The sequence below is a fragment of the Rattus norvegicus genome, chromosome 7 (assembly GCF_036323735.1).
Source record: "Rattus norvegicus strain BN/NHsdMcwi chromosome 7, GRCr8, whole genome shotgun sequence".
Lineage (NCBI taxonomy): Eukaryota > Metazoa > Chordata > Mammalia > Rodentia > Muridae > Rattus > Rattus norvegicus.
Genome location: NC_086025.1, coordinates 44,630,853 through 44,645,689, shown reverse-complemented (window position 1 = coordinate 44,645,689; position 14,837 = coordinate 44,630,853).

Genomic DNA, 14,837 nt, shown 5'->3' with positions numbered 1-14,837 from the left:
ACTGAGGCATCTGCACTTTGGTCATCCTTCTTCTTGAGCTTCATGTGGTCTGTGGATTGTATCTTGGGTAATTTGAGCTTTTGTGCTAATATCCACTTAACAGTGAGTGGATATCATTGCGTTTTTCTGTGATTTGGTTACCTCACTCAGGATGATATTTTCTAGTTCCATCCATTTGCCTATGAATTTCATGAAGTCATTGTTTTTGGTAGTAGTACTCCATTGTGTAGATACCACATTTTTTGTATCCATTCCTCTGTTGAAGGGCATCTGGGTTCTTTCCAGCTTCTGGCTATCATAAATAAGGTTGCAATGAACATAGTGGAGCATGTGTCTTTGTTTTATGTTGGAGCATCTTTTGAGGATATGCCCAGGAGAGGTATAGCTGAGTCCTTAGGTAATGCAATGTCCAATTTTCTGAGAACCTCCAGACTGATTTCCAGAGTGGTTGTACCAGTTTGGAATCCCACAAACAATGGAAAAGTGTTTCTCTTTCTCCACATTTTTGCCATAATCTGTTGTCACCTGAGTTTTTGATCTTAGTCATTCTGACTGGTATGAGGTGGAATCTTAGGGTTGTTTTGATGTGCATTTCCCTGATGACTAAGGTTGTTGAACATTTCTTTAGGTACTTCTCGGCCATTTGATATTCTTCAGCTGAGAATTCTTTGTTCAGTTCTGTAGCTCATTTTTTAATAGGGTGATTTGGCTCTCTGGAGTCTAACTTCTTGAGTTCTTTGTATATTTTGGATAGTAGCCCTCTCTTGGATGTAAGATTGGTAAAGATCTTTTCCCAATCTGTTGGTGGCCATTTTGTCTTAATGACAGTGTCCTTTGCCTTACAGAAACTTTAAGGCCCCATCTGGTCCTGGGCAATTTTTGGTTGGAAGACTTTTAATGACTGCTTCTATTTCTTTTGGGGTTATGGGACTGTTTAGATTGTTTATCTGATCCTGATTTAACTTTGTTGCCTGGTATCTGTCTAGAAAATTGTCCATTTCTTCTAGAAATAATAATCTTACATGTTATTATTCTGTAAGATGTAATGTTTGCTTTGAGCTTCAGCAAAGTTTCTTTTATGAATGTAGGTGTTCCTGCATTTGGAGCAAAAATATTCAGAATTGAGCATTTGTCTTGGTAGATTTTTTCTTTGATGAATATGAAGTGTTCTTCCTTATCTTTTTTGATAACTTTGATTGAAAGTTAATTTTATTCAATATTGGAATGGCTACTCCAGCTTGTTTCTTGGGACTATTTGCTTGAAATTTTTTTCCAGCCTTTTATTCTGAGGTAGTGTCTGTCTTTGTCACTGTGGTGCATTTCCCATAAGCAGCAAAATGCTGGATCCTGTTTTCTTATCCAGTCAGTAAGTCTATGTCTTTTTATTGGGGAATTGAGTCCATTGATGTTAAGAGATATTAAGGAAAAGTGATTGTCGCTTCCTGTTATTTTTGTTGTTAGAGTTGAAATTATGTTTGTGTGACTATGTTCTTTTGGGCTTGTTGAAAGAAGATTACTTTTTTTGTTTTTTTCTAGTGTGTCGTTTACCTCCTTGTGTTGGAGTTTTCCATCTATTATCCTGTGTAGGGCTGGATTTGTATGAAGATATTGTGTAAATTTGGTTTTGTCATGGAATGTTTTGGTTTCTCTGTCTATGTTGATTGAGAGTTTTGCTGGATATAGTAGCCTTGGCTGATATTTGTGTTCTCTTAGCATCTGTATGACATCTGCCCAGGATCTTCTGGCTTTCATAGTCTCTGGTGAGAAGTCTGGTGTAATTCTGACAGGTCTGCCTTTATATGTTATTTGACCTTTTTCCCTTATGCTTTTAATATTCTTTCTTTGTTTTGTGCAATTGGTGTTTTGACTATTATGTGATTGGAGGAGTTTCTTTCTGGTCCAATCTATTTGGATGTAGGCTTCTTGTATATTTATGGGCATCTCTTTATTTAGGTTAGGGAAGTTTTCTTCTATGATTTTATTGAAGATATTTACTGGCCCTTTAAGTTAGGAGTCTTCACTCTCTTCTACATCTATTATCCTTAGATTTGGTCTTCTCATTGTGTCCTAGATTTTCTGGATAGTTTGGGTTAGTAGCTTTTTGCATTTTGCATTTTCTTTGACCGTTGTGTCAATGTTTTCTGTGGTATCTTCTGTACCTGATATCCTCTCTTCTATCTCTTATATTCTGTTGGTGATGCTTGCATCTATGACTCCGAATCTCTTTCCTAGGTTTTATAGCTCCAGGGTTGTCTACCTTTGTGCTTCTTTATTGTTTCTATTTCCATTTTTAGATTCTGGATGGTTTTGTTCAATTCCTTCACCTGTTTGCTTGTGTTTTTCTGTAAATATTTAAGGGATTTTTGTATTTCATCTTTAAAGGCTTCAACCTGTTTACCTATGTTTTCTTCTATTTCTTTAAGGGAGTTATTTATGTCCTTCTTAAAGTCCTTTATCATCATTATGTGATGTGATTTTAAATAAAATCTTACTATTCTAGTGTGATGGGTTATCCAGGATGTGCTGTAAGGGGGAATTGGGTTCTAATGATATCAAGTAGCCTTGGTTTGTGTTGCTTATGTTCTTGTGCTTGCCATCTGGTTATCTGTAATGCTACCTGCCCTAGCTATCTCTGACTGGAGCCTGTCACTCCTATGATCCTTGTTGTGTCAGAACTCCTCAGAGTCCATCTGTCTCTGTGATCCTGTGATTCTGGAATCCTGTGATCCTGAGATCCTGGGTGTGTCAGAGCTCCTTGGAGTCTAGCTACCTCTAGGATCCTGAAATCCTGGTGTGATCAAGCTCCTGAGATTCTACTGTGTCAGAGCTCCTGGAAGTCAAACTTTCTCAGTGTGTTGCAAGAGTGGGTGGGGAGCCAGAGCCCTGGGTTTGCTTTGGGTACAGGTACAAGCTGGAAGGAACCTGTGCCTCTGGCTGGTGGGGTTTGGGTTTCCCTGGTTTCAGAGGGGATGTCAGTCACACTGGATGCTGGGAAAGATGATGTGGCTACACTTGTGATGTTGGAGCAGTTGTGGCCTCCTCACCTCTGATCCTATATGTGTTAGAACACTTGGGAGTCAGGCTTCCTCTGGGTATTGTGGGACTGGGTTTGGATCCAGGGTCCAAGGTATATTATTATTATTACTATTTAAAAATTAGATAGATTATGACAAAAACAAACAAATAGAAAATAAGAAGTATAGACAAAGAGACACACATTCACACATACAGAAAACTCACAAAAACTAAATCAGAACCCATAGTATATAAAAGATCTATAAGGTAAAAAAATAATAATCATAATAATTAATAATAATAGATGATACTTTTTTAAATGCCCTAAAAAGCATTATGAGACAAACCACCTCCAAAAATACCATTGAAATTTTACTATGTTGCCTATCTACCGTTGGGCATAGGACTTACCCATCTGTGTGGTTTTTATACCCAGAAAGACACCTCTGGAGAAAATTAATTTTCCCTTCGTGATCAGTTATCAATTGGAAATAGTTTTTGTGTTAGAGATGGAAGCTTGTGTCTACTCTCATCATGGAGACCCCAGTGCCTTGCTTAGTCATCATCAAAGAATCTTCCTCTTGCAAAAGATGGGAACAAGTACAGAGACCCACAGCTGGACAGTGTGTTGAGAGTGAGACACCTTGGAATATCTGAGCCTAAAAGGGAAGTCTCCACCAAATCTCTCCTCTGAGGCTTAGGGAACTCTGTGAAAGAGAAGGCAGAAAGACTGTAAAAGCCAGAGGGGATAGAGGACCCTAAGCAAACAAGGCCTTCTAAACACAGAAGGTCTGACTGATGTACTTTCAAATCACAGAGCCTGTCCCACAGGACCTGCACAGGTCTAACCCAGTGGAGGTGCTTTTCTTATAGTAGAATTGGTTTTTGTTAGAGATTATGATATAATTACATCATTTTCACCTTCCCTTCCATCTGTCCAAGTCTCCCTCCCAAATACCTCTATTTGCCCTTATTCAAACTCACAGCCTCTTTTCCCACTAATTGTTGTTATGTGGATTTGATGGTTTGAATATGCTAGGCCCAGGGAATGGCAATATTGGGAGGTGTGGACTTGTTTCAGTGGGTGTGTCACTGTGGGCATGGTCTTAAGACCCATATCCTAGCTGCCTGGAAGCCAGTACTCTGCCATCAGCCTTCAGATGAAGATCAGAACTTTCATCTCTGCCTGGTCACTGCCATGCTCCCACCTTGACAATAATGGACTGAACCTCTGAGCCAGTATGCCAGCCCCAATTAAATATTGTCCTTTATAAGACTTGCGTTGGTCATGGTGTCTGTTCACAGCAATAAACCCTAATTAAGACAGTGGATATAAATAATATATTATAATAAAATATATAATCAGTTCACTCAATATAAAGTTGCTTGTATTTGTTAGGTCTTAAAGAAACCTGGGACAAGTCTCACTACATATCTGTAGCTCCTCCTAGCAGCTTCACCCCAGCTCCTACTCTAAACCTCTCCCTCTCAGGGGCTGGGCTTCTGTTTCTCTTCTCCCACCTTCTCTTTCCTGTATAAACTCAGCTATTTTTGCTATTTTGGTCTCTTGCTCTCCTGGCTCCTGGTTGGGTCTGCTCTTGGATCTTTCTAGGTCTAATTGCCCCCACTCCCTCCCACCTCATGGCCTGCTTCTGTCTGCTGGCCGTGATCTGGACCGACTGCACTGTCCCTCACATCTATAATAAACTGTCTCCTCAGCCGTACCCTGGAGCAGTCATATTTTTTTTATTCTCTAATATGTTTTAGTGATCTCAACATTCATAATTTTAGAGAAATAGACCACTAGGACAGTCTAGATGGAATTTATTAGTAAAAGAGACACAATCAAGTTCAAGACCAGACACTCCTATTTTGAGTTCTTATTCTAGATGTTAGGGCCCTATGCAAAGTCACTGCTTGGGTTTGCAACTATGTACATTAAAAGTGACAGTTACTAGAATGATTCAACATTTTCTCCCTCCTAAACTAAACGAAATCTAGAAAGGCAATTACGATAAAACGCTGGAGGGAATTCTTTTTTCATTAGCTCAGAATTACAGCTAAGAAATCAAATTGAAATCAAATGTACCACATATTTTCATAATCTAAACAGAAAATTAGATTCTCAGTAAGGGGTCTCCATTGTCCCCCCATACTTCACCATCTGCCATCAAGCATGACAGGAGAGAGATCCAGCCCAAGCCAGGTGAATGAGGGGAACTCCAAGATAAAGTCTCATAGCTAATATGGAGGCTTACACTTGACACCCGAGCACCTGGGAGGCTGGAGCAAAAAGACTGGTGTAAGTGTAAAGCCACCTGAGATACACAGGGCATTTGAAACCTGTCTGCATTGTAAGACCCCCTCTAAAAGAAAAAAAGCCCCCCCCCAAAGAAAAAGAACTCTAAATTCTTATAACGATGGGTAAATGATTATAAAGAACACGCACACGCATGCGCACGTGCACTGGTTGAGCTAAAGTTTATTATACGTATGAGGGAGAGTACAGCTAGAGGCATCTGGAAGGGTCCAGACTGAATACGACTAACGGTCTGAAACTGTCCATGAGAGGAGGTAGAATGGGAACAAGGGGGAAGAAGCAGAGAGGGAGGGCAAGTGGACCAGGAGAGGTCCAGGGACAGAGCCAGCTAGGAGTAAAGAGAGCAAGAGGACAAGAAAACTCAAGTCCAAAATGGCAGAGTTATATAGGGACGGGAAGCTGGGGGAAGGGAAGCGGAAGCTCAGCTCTTGGGAGGGACAGACTTAAGGCCTGGGGAAGGGTGAGAAGTGCTCGAAGGAGCCGCAGGTCCTGAGTTAGACTTACCCCAGGTTTCTTTGGAATGGGCATTGAAGCTTTTTTGTTGATGATAAAGGAGCAATGTAATCTCTTTTATATTTACGTCCTGCTGAAATTTGGCTGGGTTTGTGGGGGGCCCAGGAACGCTGGAATGAGGGTAGAAGTGTAGTCTGGGAGACATCTGTTTCTTTAGTTGCTGGCTGTCCAGAGTCTGCTGCAGGACTACCTGGGATTAGGGAAATGCAGGCAGATTTGCAGCCTGGGGCTGGGAAGTGGAGGCTGCTTTGAAGCCATCTGGGATACAGAAGCCCAAGCTGGTTGAAGTTCCATTAAAAGTATGTCAGGCTGGCACAGTTCAGAGCAGTTTACTATAGTAGTTAGACTTATAGTAGTTGATCTGCTGGGAGAGATATAGAGTAGGGACAGAAGGCAGGGTTAAGGACTTTAAGGGAAAATGCTTGTTTACCTTGGGTGCATATTTGAAAATTCCAAGCCCATGTTTCTGGTAGTGGGACAAGAGATTCTAAAGAACAGGACACAGAGACACAGAGACACAGAGACACACAGAGAGAAAGGGAAAGAGAACATAGAGACTCACACGCATGTGCACGCGCACGCACACACACAAACACACACAGAGGGAGAGAGAGAGAGAGAGAGAGACAGAGAGAGAGAGAGAGACAGAGAGAGACAGAGAGAGAGAGAGGGAGAGAGAGAGACAGAGAGAGAGAGAGGGAGAGAGAGAGAGGGGGGAGGGAGGGAGAGAGAGAGAGAGAGAGAGAGAGAGAGAGAGAGAGAGAGAGAGAGAGAGAGAGCACCTTAACAATTGGCAGTAGGCAGGAAAGATTAACCTATTGATTGGCAGAAGTACTTAACTGGAGTAGGCTTGATCTGTAAAGGTGCATCTGCGTTATTGACTCCCTGAAGCTTACCAGAATTTTTTTCTTAAGTTCAGAAAGAAAAAAGATAAACGTTTTAGACATATTAGCACTACCACTGTGTTTGTAATCTGTCTGAAATCCACAATGTAGAAAAAGTAGCGGACTTGTGCCTTTTGAGTTATAGCTTGTACCCAAGAAATTATTTGGGGTTAACAGCATTAATACCATTTCCTCTGCCTGGAGGGCTGGTTATATAGATTAGACAGAGATGGATGGTTTCAGCACAGAGAGAAGCTCTTCTGGTCTATACTTAGAGCACAACCAAAGGATAGTTAAAGTTTTGAGATAGTTAATAACAGTAGCAGTGTTTTGCCAGGGCTAGGCGAATACCTTATCAGAACTCCATTGATCGATTTTTTAAATTCTGAACGCTTGAAACCTAACAATAACGTAAAGAGGGAAGGAACGGCCAAATAATTCCCCACTTAGGTCTTTACAGCTTGCAGTTACTTCCCTAGACTTTCCCAACTTACATAAGCCTCAAACTTTTTCTTTCTATCCAGTCAGTTATCCTGAGACACAGTGGTTGATGACTGTGTCTCATCATTGCAAAGCGAGTTCCTTTAAAGGAAGGAATAGGTGTCTCTATCTTTCTATCTATCTCTCTGTCTATATCCAATCTATGAACCCGTACCTACAGTTGTGAGTTTATCTCTTTAGGAGTCTGTCAGCAAGGTAAGCTGGCAGTGCCTGCCTTTCTCAGCAGGAGACTAGCAGCTCCTGAGAAGACACATCTGATGGTTGCATATGAAATGAGCTAAGAGGGCAGCTGAAGTGATGGTGAAGGCTGTTTGGCTTGCTGCTGTCAACATTAAGTGACAGTTCGATGTCAGTATCACCAGTGATCTGCAAAGGTTCAATTATGGAGACGTATAATCCAAATGGCTATGCATTAGTCAGAATGACAGAAAGGCTCACCCATTACCTCGATGGTTACCCTAGGCTTCTGTGGACTCAGCTTCCTTGGAGGCAGTGGTCATGGGTCTTTGGCTGTCACATAGTACAGTGTGACACACACAGCATTCCATCTTTAGCCGCCAGACCTGGAAGGTCTGAGAGATATTTGTGTGGAGAAGGAACCTAGTGAAGCTGACCAGCTGTATCAAGGCAGAGCAGGGCAGATAACCCAACAGTGCCCCCCAGTGTGGGCAAAGTCCTGGCAGCAGGTGAGGAATGGAACAGTTCCTCCCAGTGGTTAGTGTCACCATAATCCAGGTGGAGTCATCTGTGTCCCATCTTCTTTGGAAATCTTAGGATGGCCTCTAGGAGTTGGCATGTCTCTGTATTGGAGGAAGCTTTTCCGTTGAACATCTCAAATGCCATATTCATCAGACCTCCGAAGAGCTTGACTACTGTTATCTATTATGAATACACAATTTTAAACCGAATTGACTTGCATTTAGTTACTAGTTTAGGCTTAACCTTTGATAACTGATACAGCAGGCTAAATAAAGCTCATGCCTATAAATGAATGAATTGCATTGGGTAGTTTTAAGCACATTAAAGAACTTGATCATTTATGAGGTGACAACACTAATTTGCACGTCTTATTTATTAAAACAAGTTATTAATAACTTGTTAATTTTCAACAAGTTAGTAACTTTTACGTGACTAGGATTTTACAGTTTTATCACTGATAAATTTAAAGCTTTAAAAAATTGAGTTGAAAAGGTAATTGAAGATCTTTTTGCACCAAAATAAAACATTAGATGCAGTCCATAGAGAAAGTGGGAACTTTATTACATAATAATTACAGTTCATAGAGAGATTGGGAACCTTACTTTTGATCCTTTTTAGTCGGCACCATTGCAGAACATTATTTTCAAATCAGTTACTGTTAATCTGTGAAGACATTAGGAATTTATAAACCTTATTTATCAACTATATTATTTATTAAGCATATGTTGCTATTTATCTAAACTTTTCTAGACCTTGGTGTTGGATATAGCAAAGACATAAGTGGTTAGGCATACATCTCTTAATCAGTATTTGTTAACCTGAGGTATACCTATAAGGTGTACCTTATAACCTTAAGAAATTATTATCATATAGAAGTCCATCCTGATCTAAAATATTTTGGAGACCTGATGTTGCCTCCTTATCTAAACAAGGAAGATAAAATGATAACTAGAGATCTCAGCAGGACTAAAGCATAGAGCAGGACTAAGTTATGCCCTGGTAGTATAGCTGTAGCCATTTTGCTCTGTGTCTGTTGGCTATTTCATATTGTTGCTGTAATATGCCTGCCAGTCATTGAAGCAGAAAAATAACTTACTCAGAGCAGGGTCATGCTGACCACATATCCAGTTACGTTCTGTATCTTATAAGATTTGTTAATCTTAAGGAATTACACAGCCATAAGCTTCAATTAGGGCCCATTAAATTAAAGGTCAATCTGAACTGTTGTGTCTAAAATAGCTTGAGCTTGGACAGCTGTTCCTCTGCTACATATGCAGCTGGAGCCATGGGTCTGTCCATGTGTACTCTTTGGGTAGTGGTTTAGTCCCTGGGAGTTCTGGTTGGTTGGCATTGTTGTTCTGATGGGGTTGCAAGTTCCTTCAGCTCTTTCAGTCTTTTCTCTAACTTCTCCAACAGGGGTCCCATTCTCAGTTCAGTGGTTTGCTGCTAGCATTCGCCTCTGTATTCGACATGCCCTGGCTGTGTTTCTCAGGAGACAGCTATATCTGGTTCCTGTCAGCATGCACTTCTTAGCTTCATCCATCTTATCTAGTTTTGGTGGCTGTATATATATGAGCCACATGTGGGTCAGGCTCTGAAAGGCCGTTCCTTCAGTCTCTGCTCCAAAATTTGCCTCCATATCCCTTCCTATGAATATTTTTGTTCCCCCTTTTAAGAAGGACTAAAGCATCTGCACTTTGGTCATCCTTCATTTTGAGCTTCATGTGGTCTGTGGGTTATATCTTGGGTAATTCGAGCTTTTGGGCTAATATTCACTTATCAGTGAGTATATACCCTATGTGTTTTTCTGTGATTGGGTTACCTCACTCAGGATGATATTTTATAGTTCCATCCATTTGCCTATGACTTTCATGAAGTCATTGTTTTTGATAGCTGAGTAGTACTCCATTGCCTAGATGTATCACATTTTCGGTATCCATTCCTCTGTCGAAGGGCTTCTGGGTTCTTTCCAGCTTCTGGCTATTATAAATAAAGCTGCTATGAACATAGTGGAGCATGTGTCTTTGTTGTACATTGGAGCATCTTTTGGGTATATGCCCAGGAGAGGTATAGCTGTGTCCTCAGGTAGTGTAATGTCCAATTTTCTGAGGAACCTCCAGATTGATTTCCAGAGTGGTTGCACCAGTTTGCAACCCCACTAATAATGGAGGAGTTTTCCTCTTTCTGCAAATCCTGGACAACATCTGCTGTCACCTAAATTTTTGATATTAGCTCTGTACCCCATTTTTAAAAGGGTTATTTGGCTCCCTGGAGTCTAACTTCTTGAGTTCCTTGTATATTTTGGATATTAACCGTCTATTAGATGTGGGATTGGTAAAGATCTTTTCCTAATCTGTTGGTTATCATTTTGTCCTAATGATAGTGTCCTTTGCTTTACAGAAGCTTTGTAGTTTTATGAGGTCCCATTTGTCGATTCTTGATCTTAGCACATAAGCCATTGGTGTTTTGTTCAGGAAATTTTTCCCAGTGCCCATGTGTTCGAGATGCTTTGCCACTTTCTCTTCTATTAGTTTGAGAGTATCTGGTTTGATGTAGAGACCCTTGATCCACTTGGATTTGAGCTTTGTACAGGGCAATAAGAATGGATCAATTTTCATTCTTCTACGTGCAGACCTCCAGTTGAACCAGCACCATTTGTTGAAAATGCTATCTTTTTTTTTTCCACTGGATGGCTGTCAAAGATCAAGTGACCATAGGTGTGTGGGTCCATTTACAATTTTTTAAGCCCCACCAATGAACTACCAAATCCTGAGATAGTGGTTACATAACAGCAATAGCAGATTTCTTGAGGCTTTGTGCAGTGGCAGAAGTTGTTACAATTTGGGCTAATTTGAAAATCTAGTGTGCCAATTTTTGGCCATTTATTGATCTGTCTTGAGGCCAAATCATTTTCAGTAGGACAGCTGGGCTTTGATGAAATCTCTGAGTCCAGAAAGGAAATGAGAAAGGGCCATACAAGGCCCCAGGAGGGTGTGAGGAAGAGACAGAGCAAGCAGCTCAGAGGGAGAGGAGGAGGAAAAGGTGGCAGGCCCCAAGAGGCTAAGAAGTTGGGAACTGTAGCACCAGGGAGGAGGAGGATAGGAAACTCCAAGAAGGAGCTTAGAACAAAGGGAGAAAAGGAGGGTTCAGTCTCAAGGTGAAAGAATTTTAATCAAGCTGTTTGAGACTCTTGCCCAAGAGAAACGTCTCAAATCACAGAGGAGAGGCTTTCCATGTGTTAGGGGCTCAGTAGGGCAAGAGTAGTGTCCCAACAGTGTTATGGCTTCTGTAGTAATAACAGACAAAGCAGGAAGCTCTGGGATGACCCTTATCCAGCAGAGGGTAAGAGGGGAGAGGCTTTGGGCTGAAGGGCAGGTTCTAGTAGAGGCAAGGGCATGTCTTAATAAGTAGAGAGTCGCCCAAGTGCTCGTTCCCCTCCCCTCATGGCATAGTAAGCTTGAGATGTCCATACGGTGAGTCTTCAGAAGGGCGTGGAGTCTCTAGATGCAAGAAAGAGGACACTTCCTGAGTAGGAGAGGAACTGCTGATCGTTGGAGTAGGTGAAGTGAAGAAGGAACTGAAGATGCAGACTCTAGAATTTTGAGCCAAAATTGGTGATGGCTGAAGCCAGCCGACCCTAATGATCTATAGATACCTTAGGAGCATCAAATCAGTAGCTTGGTTCAGAGAGGATGAGTCCCTTGGAAGGGAGCTCATATATGCTCTTCCCATGGTTTCAGTGCCAGATGACTGACTGACTGACTGACTGAATGAATGAATGAATGAATGAATGAATGAATGAAGGAGGACATGACTGCTCCAAGGTGTGGGTGAGGAGAAAGTGTATTGTAGATACGAGGGCGAGTATACAAGGACCAGCCTGACTGAACATGGCCAGTAGACTGAACCAGGCCATGAGAGGTGAGAGAGAAGGGGAAAGTGAGAGAGGAAGGGGGCGGGAAAGTGGTCCAAGACAGACCCAGGAGCAGAGGTAGCCAGGAGCAAAGAGAAAGCAAGAGACCACAAAGCCAAAACAACTGAGGATATATAGGGATCTAGGAAAGGAAGCCCAGTGCTACAAGTGAGACTTGTCCTTGGTTCCTTTGGTACTTGACAATTAAGAGATGTGAAAGCTTTGGAAGGTACCTCATGCTTAGTAAACAGTCTTGAAGTACTTATTAGTTTTACATTGTAGTGACATGCCAATAAGCTTGTCACTTTTTGATACACATTTCAGTTCTCTACCTTCCCTCTCTTCCTCAAGGTGGCGCACTCCGACATCTGCATTATATAAGAGCTTCTTGGTGATCTGCCATAGCTACCTTATTGGTCAGTTAACTGCCTAGCTCTTTAGAAGCTATAGAAACACAAACATCAGCTGCTTAAATACAGAATAAATCCCTAGCTGATACCAACTGAAATAGGTTATCGTTTGGTTGTTAGTGCTAATCCAGCCCTCTTTTATGAGCGGAGGGTCCCATTTAGTTTGCAGTGTTTCTAGAGGAGAGTGACCTACAATGGGAAAGAAAACAACTGGAGAAAAGAAAACAGAAAGAGGAGAGACAAGTCTACACAGGGAAGAGCGAAGGATAAGAAACAAGAGTTTTACCATTAGGGCTTGGATTTGGTGTGCATTGGAATTGATTTGCTTTCTCCTTTTAAAACTTGTGTTCAGTTGTTGGTTTGGGTTACTTGGCAACAGAAAAGAGAATCCTTTCAAGTCATGTTGTGGATTGAGGAAAGTTAAGCTGAACCTTGGGCACACTATTATCTCTCCTGCAGGGGTTGACCACACACTGTTTTCTCTGCCACGAGACACTTCTGTGAAATGAAGGGAACCATTAATATTGATCTGAAATATAAGTTTTAAGTGAAACTCCCTCTCTAGGTTTCTCAGAGAAATTACATGATCTTAGATCTGCAACGGTGAGGACTAGACTACCGATCACTGTGCTACAAGGCACACCCATGGGTAGCTCTCCATGTGTCTCCTTCCCTGTGGTGGCCAGTCTGCCTCTCAATTGTACCAGCTCTTTTACTATATTTTTTAAATACTCCAGTGAGGTTATTTAATAAAGACTCACAGGAAACTTCTAGGTAACAATGAAACTCTTTGAAACTAAACTCGTGTGAGGCATTTCTCCTTTCTGCAATCTAACTTAATGAAAAAAATATATAGGTTACATCCCATATATGAGTATTTCCTTCAGGGTCTTGTATGATTTCATCCTTTAATAAAAGGACCAAAGGATACTTCATGTAGGATTAATGCAGAGTAATCTGTGTATGTGTCAACTGTGTTGTCATTATGAATTATGAGTCAGGCAGAAACCAGTGTACATAAAGGAAAGTTGGCTTCCCTTACAGTTTAGGAAGTATCAGTTCATGACCATTGGCCCTGCTGCTTTGGACCTGTGGTTTGACAGCACTGTGGTATGTAGGGGGTACCAAACCCAGTAACCATGTGGGCTGAAGCGTAGAAGAGAAAGGGGGCAGGAGACCCATTACCCACGTTCTTTCTCTTTCTCTCTCTCTTTTTTTCATTTCAAGAAATCTTCTACACAGTATAGATTATGGCCATCTAATATGTATATATAAAATGCCTGATTAAGAGAGAATGAGAATCTCCATTTCTCCAAACATTAGGTTTGATTTCATTTTCAATTACACGTATGTGTGGGTCTGTGCACATGAGTACAGGTATCCATTTATGCAGGCCAGGGGAGGAGGTTAGGTTCCTTGGATCTTGCATTACAATGAATTGTAAGCCATCCAGTGGATGTTGGGAAGTGATCTTCTGCAGGAGCTGTGTGCATTTTAAAAGTTAATTTACTTACATTAAACGCCCCTCCTTCTAGTCCCCTCTCACAGAGACATTCTCTTCATCCTCCCTCCCCTTCTCTTCTCAGAGGGTGGGGTACCCCCACACTCTGGCACATCAAGTTTCGGTCAGGGTCCACTACCCACTTCCATGGGAACTCTGACAGCTTCCACAAAGCGTTGACATCTTTCAGTAGACCATTATGCTTTTCTGCTTGGTCCCCTACAGGACACATATCTAAATTATATTAGAATATAAAGGTTAATCTCAGACAAAACTTAGTGTTGACAAGGTGACAGAAAGGTTAAGGATTAGAGATTGTTGTCTTTATGCTGGTGAAGACAGGCACAAGATAAGGCAAGGCCTGTGATTGGAAAGTGAAAAAGTAAGTTAGGGACAGAGTTATGGTAAGGCCGGAGAGAGGAGAAGAACCAAGGTAGAGGCAGAGAAGGACAACCCAGATCTGTGTGGCCTTAAATGGTCACAGGTAGTTATGAATATTTCATAAGGGATGGATTTTTATAGGACAATTTGTCTTATCTAGGAGGGTGCTTTATATCATTATCAATTTGTTGTGAGTTCATGTGGAAGTTTTGTGGATTGAGAATTTAAGATTTAAATCTTATTGCTAAATTACAATTTATTGAGTTTTTATTTTAATGGGTAACGGGGAGTTACGACTATAACCACAGGGGGTGGATGCTGGGAATATGAGTAGAATCCTACGGGAGCCATGAGATAGGCAGACTCTGTATGGAACTGGTGTGGCTTTGCTGATTGAGATGAAAATACCCCACAGGTGCCACATGGCCCACCGAAGCCAGCTAAAGCATGGGGTGGTAAAATTCCTTTTTAAATATTTACTGCAACAAAGTATAACTAAACCTTTTGCTCTTTATAGTAACTTCTATTCACCTCAATAACCAAGAAGTTATGGCCATGGTTAGTCTCATAATTGGAGCAGGTTGGGATATGCATCCTGAAGCCGAGTTGATGACCTGAAGCCCACTTCTGTTCCTTAGAGTTTCTCCCATGGAATAATGTGTGTGTGGAAAATGGGACATGGAGATGGGGTCATAGAAGA